Below are 10,588 nucleotides of genomic sequence, written 5' to 3'. Positions count from 1 at the left end.
ATCCACATAATGTAAAAGAAAAGACCAAGCCACCATCTTCCTTTGCTTAGTGGTCCAGTTATGAGGCTCACATGCCCATTGTAGGCACTTTTGGCTGTGGACATGGGTCAGCATTGCCATTGTAATAAAATTATCAATGTTATTGCTTAACCTGTCAGTAGTCATAAAGTTATGGCTAATCGTTGTAGTTCTTGACAGGCTGATATCCAGCTACTTAAAATACTTAATCTCAGGTTCATTTGTATATTTTTGTATTCAGCCCAAGACTATATTTCACTGATGGAAAGCTAGTAGAGAGGTAAACGTTCCCTTGTAGCTAACTCATAGGGTTAAAACCTAAATAAAGTCATTATTTTTAGTTCTGGAGTGCGTAAGAGCCAACAATTGAACATGTTGTCTACTGAGGCAGAGGTGCATTTAAAGCCAAGAACAGGAAAAAAGAATATAATTTAATTCAACTTTCCAGTACCCATAGAGGGTGGTAGCATTCTCATAACTCCAACTCTCTTTGTAGAAACTGGTCCCACCTCTACCACTGTAGGAAATGCTAGCCCAACTGGCTGCTTCTCCACCAGCCCACCTGGCTGCTTCTCTTCGCTAGTCTAACCCGGCTGACTCTCTGGAGATCCCCCAGGTTAAGGTAGAGAAGATTTAAACACACCGCTATCTTCCAGGGAGACCTGCTACATGTGACAGACTCCACCTTGTAAGTCCCTGTATCATGCTGTAGTACTCACACTGTCCACTCCTTGCTTCTACTGCCTCTCAGAACAGCCTCTTTCCAACTTCTCCTGTGGTAGGATCCTTCCAGGCCAGCCACCTGAGCCCCAGCCAGAGGTAGAGCCCCTCCCCGGCAGAGGTCCCTCGAGGTCCTCTGACAGTTTCCTTAGCACTGCATCTCCCTCTTCCACCCGACTCTCCTGCTGGCATGACTATTTAAGGGCTCACTTAGTCCCCTGCCAGGCCCACAAAGTATGCAGGACAACCCTCCTAGCCTCCGCCCTCTAGTTTCTGGAACATTCTCCAACATTTCAAAACCAGGGGGAGGCACCAGAGAGTTGCCTGGATGAGTCATCCAGCCCTGAATTTTAGTAAACCCTGACCCAGGTTCCATGGCTCAGGCTTAGCCCTGAGTAAGACTATACTTTAACTACTCTCACACTATTAGCACACTAGAGGTTTCTACATAGTGACAATGCTTTGTAAATAAGAAGAACAAAGATTGAATGTATAGTACATGAGGAGGGAAATGTAAAGGTTTGATGTTCTTTGCAGTGTACATCAAAGGGTTGATGCATTTGAAATAGTGTTGATGCATGTAAATTTAGGTGAACATTAAATGGTTAATTTAACAGTGCAGTGGGGCTGAAGTCAGCGAATACATGGATTTAAATTTAATAAGTACTTGAATCAATAATTATATTCATCAATGGGTGCAATTAAGCAATAGGATAGAAATGCGATTGCATACTGATTGATTAAATTGTATGGGACTGAGAATATATCTCTATAATTTGCAGGGTTTTCATAAATTCAGGTAAATACTAGATTTGTATTTGTTTATTCACCGACTGGTTGGTCTGCCAGCTTGGATATTTGCCAGCCAAATGACTCTCTTTTGAAAAGCAGTTGGCTTCTTTTTATTTTTCAAAAACCATCCAGAATATTTTTCATTATTGTTGTGTAAAATACGGAGCATACAATGCAAAGAGGAGAGAAATGTTACTTTCTACTTTTATTTTAGCAGTCTTTTACCAGGTAGAAGAGGTTTATTGATTCCGTATTGCTTTAGACAGGCAGTTAGTTGCAAATCTGCTTTGATTTTATGCACTTTCAAACATTTGTAATCTTTGAGCTACTTTTGAAAGAGGTTTTAGATATTTTTTTTGCTGACTTTAAACCATTTTCAGGTTGTCTTTAAAATGTTCATGTCAACCTTTCAGTCCAGACCCACACGCTCCCACAGCCCTGTTTCCCCACAAACCTCTAGCAACCATATTGAGGAATAAGTGTGAAAATTGAAAATGTGGCAAGACAACCAAAACAGCAGATATAAGCAGCAACAGAAAGGAGAGTGGGATGAGAAGTTTTCTAGGAGATAAAGGGTATATCCAGGTCTCTATTGAGACCAAGTACTGTTGAACAATGAGTGTACCAGGTTGCAAAGAAATGGACGTGTCTGTCAAGTTCTGTGAATTTACACATAGCTTGTAAATTTACAGGCTCCCAGCCACCCACCTGACAGGTTAAATACAGCTTGAAGAGGCCGTTCACATGCCCCAGCCACTATGCCTTGCATGACAGCTGTAACAAATTTAGTGCTGTTTGCCCATTTGGCAGGCAGCACCTTCTGTCAAATCCGGCCATTCAAGTCAATGGGGATGCACTGCAACTGCAAGCCACGCCTAAGGTCCTGGATTATGTAGAATACAGTAAGCAGATAGAGAAGTTGATGTCAATGTCAGCAGGGGTAGAAGTGGGTAAAATTAACATATATAATGTGTAGCAGGATGACAAGTGTATGGAAGCAAGAACAAAGACTGAGTGGGAAAAGGACTTGATGACTGTGGGAATAATGCGCATGTCTGAAGAATAGTGAAAGCAGATGATAATGGTGGGATAGAAGTTAACTGAGCAACTACAGAGAGAGAAAGAGGATAGGATAAATGTGGATTAGTCAACCATAGGCGGAAGAGAGGGCAGCAAAGTTCCAGGAGGACCGGGAGCAGGCACACAAGGAGGGCAGTGAAGAATAGGAATTAACAAATTTAACTGGGTACAGTTCACAACAGTTTACCAAATCTGGCGAAAAGGGGTTGTTTGGTCTTCTTTTAAAAATGAAAAGTAATCAGCTACAAAATCTGTAGCTGCTGACTTTAAATAATAGGACACTCACCTGTCCTAGGATCCAGCAATGTCTTCACCCAGCCAGCTCCTTCGCCTGGATTTGGTCCCAGGTGCTGGCATACTAACTGTGAGCAGCAGGTTGTGGCTGATTATGGCTTCACAGCCGGCTGCTCGTTGTGCATGTGTGCCTCTAAATGGTCCTGTAGCATTGGTCCCATAGCCTTCAGAAGGCTGTGGGGAGGGGGGGGGGGGCTTCCACTTGGATAGCCACAATGATCTATCAAGAAGTGGGTAGTGGGTACCTGTTGAAACCAAGTACCTGTCCCCACCAAATAATAAAGTAAAGGAGGAGGGGGGAGGAGGATGAAGACTGGAACTTTCCCTTTTGGGTTTCCATTTCAGTCTATGGGCTTGCAAATCTTGTTAAATTCTGGCCATTTGTAGGGCTATAAAGCAATCTATGAATGATAGGTCCCAGAAGAAGAGCTCTGCAATAAGGGACATGTAGAAATGCCAAAATTAAAAATAAATAAATACAAATAATAATAATAATAAAAAAAACAGTATCTCTCTCTGAAAGAAATTGTCATCTCTGCCTGCATAACTAACTAGGGCTGTTACTGATTGAAATTTTCGTATTCGATTAATCGTTTTTTTTTAATGGATTAATTGACTAATTTCGATTAATTATAATGCACACACAGATCCAACTACTTTTAGCTGATCTCCTTGCATTGCAACTCTGCATTAGTCAGTGGTAAATGTGGTATACACTATATACAATCACCCGACACTAGTTAGTTTCCACAATCCATGACTTAACTTCACAGTTCACACAAATACCTTTTAAATTAAAACTGTAACACTGACGTAAGTAATTTTTTTTTGCACAGTAGCGTGACAATCCCTCCACCTCCGGTCTAACTAATCACTCTCACCTTATGGCATGGACCCCTGTACAGACAGGTGGTCATGCAATCGGGTATCAAAAGGGTTAACACCATAATCTTCTCTCATGTCTCCTTAGATCTCAGCAAGGACGCCAGGTCATGGGTAGAAAGAAAAGATCTAAGTGCTCACCAATTAAGTATAAGATAACATTTTTGTGTTCAAACACAAACTACTCACATAAAGATTATAAAAACACAGCATGTAAAGCCGACAATCATGTTAGTTCCTTGGGGCAGCAGCGGGTGATGTCATGCGTAGCTCCTCCCCTGTAGGCGTTAAGTTCAATCAGAACTTCGATGTCACCGGACTCCTCCCCCGCTTCCCTTCGTTAGCAGATGGAGGCACTTGGGGAAGGGGGAAGGAGTCCAATGACGTTGATGTCCATGAAGTCACCTGATCTCCAACGGAACTCTTTTGATCAATCAAAAAAATTAATCGATTTATCGAGGAATTAATCTTTAATTTCCACAGCCCTAACACTGACTATATGGCTGCTACCCAGATAGCAAAGATGAGCCTGGACTTTTATAAAAAAGGTATGTAGTTTTCCATTTCTTAAAACTATTGACTTTTATGACCTGGGGCATAGGCCGTGCACTGCATTACAGGTTGTTCCCAATTTTTGGTGGTGAATCCCAGAGATTTGCTGCAAACCCATAGTGATGGTTAACCCACACCTCATCATTTGTGACAAATAGCTGTGCATTAAGAAAGAATTTTAAGATTGCAAGATTTAACATGGAAGGTTTCTCCAGTGATGTAAGAATACTTGAACAGGGAGGGCAAGCATAAGCTTATTGCTGCAACTGTCAGCTGAAGACTGGACAGCCAAGCCCTACAAGCAGCTAAACCCAACTACTACACATGCTCCCTCTAGATTGTAAGCTTGTACAGGCAGTGCCTTTTCTCTTCTTGCATTCAATAGGGCTGTATGTGCAAATGTTGGTAATATTTGATGCATGATATTAGCTATACCACGTCTATTACCTTAACCACCTTCCCATTTAATTTGTATTACTTTGTACAGCAGCACAGGAGATGATGTATACATAATAATGTTCCCCCAGAATCAGCTTTTATATGTGTATAGTTTATAGAATAATGTGCCCCCCACCAAACCTGTTCTGTATCTTTGCAACGCATGTAGCAACAGCCTTGGGTATTCATCTTGCCACTTAACACCTCATTGAATCCTAAGATTCTATTAATTTTTAGTAGTGGGGGCATTATCTCATAAATGATTTACTTAAAGTTGATGGTAATACATTTCCAGTGGGAACAGCTGTCTAGACTATAACAGGTTAATGGGAAAGACGACGGCCGCCATACTCATAATACATAACTTGGAATACTATTCGTCATTGTTGAGAACATTAGTGTAGCCAGTCTAGGGTCACACTGTTACATTACGGTAATCTTCTACCCTTCCCTCAATAAGCAGATACCTTTACTTTGGGAACATACATAAATACAATTTATTTTACAGTTCAGATTCAAGTGTATCTATCTGGAGTGAAATGAGTGAATAAATTTGTTTTACATTTACACGCTGAGCAGTACAGAAGTATTTGAAAACAGACTGAGTTATGATTATGAATAGAACATTTGGTGTCTCACTGCTGCAGTTTGGTAGAGCTGGGGAAAATTGGATGAATTAAAAAACGCTCTTTATTGCACCTACCAGCTCTAGATGTGTCAAGAGCCTTTGAAAGTGGCAAAACAAGCAGAATGGAGAACACATGGGAATATCTTATTTAAAAAAAAAACACTTTCTTTTAATCCCTTTTTGTGATTGCTAATACACAAATGAATGTTGTGCTTGGGTGGTTGAAATATCAGTGTGTGAGTTTCATTTAGCTTCATATCCATGGAGAGAGTAATGTTCATTTTGGCTCTTTTCCATAATCATATTTAAATGGATGTTAAAGCAAAACTATAGTTAAATAAAAATCCCAGCTACTCTTTCCACACTGTTCTTGTAGCATCACAAGTAGATATGGCTATCTTGAAATACTTAACCTTTCAATACTTACCTGTGGTGTGTTGATCAGTGTTAATTTTGGCAGCAAATTTTTATTTCATTTTAGTTTTAGGACTAAAATGGCTTTTTGGTTTTAGTCCAATTTTACTCTTCTGCAAGTGTTTTAGTTTTAGTCGTATATACTCGACTAAATTTCCAGTACATTTTAGTCGACTAAAATCTTCAGTACATATTAGTAGACTAAAATCATTTTAATGTACTAAAATCTAATGGGTTTAGTTACATTGTAATACATTATTTAAGCATTTCTCTACAATTTCCAAACTCCTTATATACTCCTGGAGTTAAAAATCGAATGAATTGATATTCATGGTATTAACCACTTGGCGTCCACACTACGTCATATGACGTCGTGGGCTTTGTGGTGTTATATTTGAATGACGCCTGAGGGTACAGACATCATTCAGATATTGGCATTTTCAGCCGGCGATTCCCTGCACCATAAGAACAATCATAGCAGCTGTTCCGCTGTTTGATCGTTCTTACGGGCGGTGGGAGGGGACGCCCCCCCTCCCGCCGCCCTCCGGTGCTTGTACCGACTCACCGCTTCCATCGGTGAGTTGGTTACAGGATCCGCCGGTCCCCGGATGATACCATAGAGATTTCCGGCGGACCAGATCATCCCCGGAGTCTCTATGATCGTTCAGAGGCCGGGCGCCACGCCCGGCCTCTGCATTAAAATTTACAGCGCCAGCCCCAGCCTAGAGGTGAGATGTGGGGTCTTATTGACCCCATATCTCACTGTAAATAGGTCCGATCGTGCCATATTCCTATTACAAGGGATGTTTACATTCCTTGTAATAGGAATAAAAGTAATCACATTTTTTTATATTTTTTTTAAAGTGTCAAACTAAAAAAATAAAAATAAAATTAGCAATAAAAAAAAAAAAGTAAACCGCCCCTGTCCCCGTGAGTTCGTACGCAGAATCAAACGCATACGTAAGTCCCGCCCACATATGAAAACGGTGTTCAAACCACACATGTGAGGTATCGCCGCGAACGTTAGAGCGAGAGCAATAATTCTAGCCCTAGACCTCCTCTGTAACCCAAAACATGTAACCAGTAAAAAAATTCAATCGTCGCCTATGGGGATTTTTAAATACCAACGTTTGGCGCCATTCCACGAGCGTGTGCAATTTTGAAGTGTGACATGTTGGGTATCTAGTCACTCAGCATATCTTCCTCTTTCACATTATGCAAAAAAATTGGGCTAATCTTACTATTTTTTTTTTTTAAAGCATGAAACAGTTTTTTCTTCAGAAAAAAACGCGTTTAAAAAATTGCTGCGCAAATACCGTGCGAGATAAAAAGCAACGACCATCATTGTATTCTCTAGGGTCTTTGCTAAAAAAACATATATATTGTTTGGGAGTTCTATGTAATTTTCTAGCAAAAAAATTACGAATTTTACATGTAGGAGAGAAATGTCAGAATTGGCCTGGGTGCGAAGTGGTTAAGGTTTGAATGTGACACAAATTTAGTCAAATTCCTAGACAAAAGCTATTGGCTACTAGCCTGAACGTAGTCCCGTCCTAACGAAATAATGTCATTACGTTAAGTACGATCGAATTTTATGACAACTTTGTCTGACTGTGTGTATGCAACAGTTTCGGACAAAATCCGTCTGACAAAATCCGTGTGTACAAGGGAAAAGAGTTAACTACATAGCCAAGCCCCTGCCATCCTAACAGAACACTCTTCTTCAGGCTGCAGATAACAGACATTGATAGTCTAACCTTTCTGTGGACAGCCTCCATCCAGAGGAAGTGGGAGCTCTGTGGAAACCAGAAGTTCTGAGGGTAAATGTCCCTCCTTCACATTTTCGCCATCGTTTTCGTCAGAGGACAAAAATGTGGTGTACTTTTCGCTTTGTTTTCGTTTTGTTTTCATCACTGCAAAAATGCTGCTGACGAAAATGATGACGAAAATGTTTTCGTTGACAAATTATTGTGTTCCAGCTTTTGGGTATTTTCTTACTTGGTGTCTGCTGTAGGGGAGAGTCCGAGAGACAGTTGCCCATACCTGAGAACTTTGAAAATCTGAATTCCTAAGAACAGAGAGAGAGAGTGGTGGATGGTGTTGATAGTGGCACATGTATCGCACTGTAGCAATTGGTGGGTGTGACAAATTTGTGTTAACAATGAGAGGGGCTTAAAACTTGAGCAAGAGTCAGATGTATGTAACGTACATAGTGTGGGGGCCAGGTGCGTGATGTACAAACTGTGGAGATTAGGAAGGGATGATGCACAGAATGCAGGGATCAGGACTGTGTAACTTCAAGAATCAGAAGTATAGCCCAGTGCACAGAACCCCCTTTGATTCTTTTTACGACACCCTCTAATACATAGTACAGCAGTACCCCCTATGCACATACATACACACTGTACTCAACATACAAAAACATGCATAAAACATACACCCTGCATACACATACAGTACATACAGCATACATGCACATACATGCAACATACATGCACACTGTATGCGGGGTCAGTACTCACAAGTCACTAGGACAGCTACAAACATTTCAGCTTCCTCCAGACACTTCTTAGTGAGGGATCCTTCACCAGACCAGATCCCTAAAAGTGAAGTCCTACAGCCTGCTTGTCAATAGGTTGCTTCAGTTTGCTTCAGATTCTCCACAGGCTACCCATGGGCTTTGGAACCCTCCCTTTACGATGAAAGAACACTCTCTCCAGGGCTCTAAACTATTTATCATCTCCCCAGTCACCTATTGGACACACCTGTCCATGGATTGGCTAAGGTATGATAAATATTCAGTTTGATCATTTGATTCACCCACCCTGTGAACCCCTAAACACACCAGAACAAACAATTACTACTCCCTTGGCTACAAAAGGAGCCAAAAACAAAATCTAGCATCCTACGCTAGGAGGGTGCTACAATAGTGAAATTACTTTGCGCTTGCATATGGGAGCATTTGACACTTGCGCAGTATACACAAATATCATTCAGATCATCCTATAGCATTTCTGGGACCTGGGAAATTATATAGGGAAGTAATATTTTTTATATTTGTATTTATTTTTAAGATAGAAAAAATATGCATACCTTACAATTTTGTAATTTTTTTATTCGTAGCTCTGGCTAGTGGAGACCTGAATAAGAGTCATCATGAAGCTCTGTAGCAACAGATCACTAGTAATATACTGCTGGATGCAATTAGCCAGCTGTAGATGACTATAGTAGTAATCTATTGCTGCAGGAGATGCTGGACAGAGCTGCAACAGCTCTGGGGAAGTCTCTGTACTCAGAGGAGGTACTGTAATGTCCTTTGTGATGTCACATCACTTCTGATATAAAAAACTATTTGGATGCCTTAAGTTTACAGCCATCTGCTCCAATGCTCCAATGGAGAGCTGTGTAGAAATATTGGAAGCACAGGAGCTGATCAAACCAGTTTCTAGACTAAGTTCAAGATGCTGGTGTAGCCAGGCCACATCCCGGCTGGCACTCAGAAGAGTCACTGATTCCTGGTACCATTGTAACACTGCTCTGGGACAAATAGCTGCAGTCTCTTGTTGTTTTAAAATGGCTCTTAAAACTAAAATGATATAACTTTAACACATCAATAACATTTGCATTACACTGATACTGATACTTTAATGCTTTTATACGGGTGTAACCCTTTTTTTTTTTTTTAAAAAGACTATGCATTCCCTTTAAGACCACTGTACCAAAACCCTGTCTGAATGAATTCATATGTCAAGATAGGATGGTACTGTGGACATAAACTGTGCCTCGTCCTAAAATCAATCATTTGGATTGGCAAAGAGAGAATGGAATTTAATGGCACCACATACTCATATCTATTAAAATTTCAACATTTTATTTTCATATCAAAAAAAGTAAAAATGTATATACAATTTGCATCACATACAAAAAATGATTGCTGGTACAAATATCAGCCCTGGTGATAGTTAGGTTGCCCAATGAGGATACCGATTCTTCAGGAGCTATATAGTTAACCACTTCCCGACCGGCGCACGCCGATGTACGTTGGCAGAATGGCACAGGCAGGCAAATTGGCATACAGGTACGTCCATTTGTAATTGCCGCCCTGCCATCGCGTGCGCACTGCCGGCGGCGCACGCACGTGCCGGACGGGACACCATGAGTCCGTTTGCGGGTTCCGCGGACTCGATCGCCGTGGGGATACCCGCGATCGTCTCATGGGGAGGCTGAATGGGGAGATGCCGATGTAAACAGCATCTCCCCGTTCTATTTAATTGTTTAAATTATAAGCCTATAGCTAAATATAGTAGATTGAAGAAATTATTTTGGATTTGGGCGCAAAAATTAGCGTTCTCAATTTTTGATTATTCTACAAAGGCTTACACCATATCCCAATTGTTACAATTTTTAAAAAAGAGCTCAACCACTGAGCACAGGCACGATTTTTGCCGGCGACGGTGTCACTGTTCACACTCATTGGCAGCATGAGTTTGACTTAAGTAAATTTATTCTTTTGTGTCTGATTAAGATAAATTAATTCAGGAATACACTTGGTTATTGGACTGTAACGCAATTGTTACATTACGGATGGAATCACTTTAAAGGAATGTCACCTTGTGTGAAATATTGCTTAACAGGAAAGCGTGATTTAAAAACTGCAAATAGGAGCACAACGTACATTACATGCTGGAAGAATTCAGTATCTGATTTCTGTGTTTGTCAAATGCTGCTTCTCAGAACTAATGTTGAAATAAAATTCTTTTTTTTAGAAAA

This window comes from Lithobates pipiens, unplaced genomic scaffold, assembly GCF_037356315.1.
Source record: "Lithobates pipiens isolate NorthernLeopardFrog02 unplaced genomic scaffold, aLitPip1_a1.2 Scaffold_22, whole genome shotgun sequence".
NCBI lineage: Eukaryota > Metazoa > Chordata > Amphibia > Anura > Ranidae > Lithobates > Lithobates pipiens.
The sequence above is the reverse complement of the archived record's forward strand: the minus strand, read 5'-3'. Positions refer to the sequence as shown.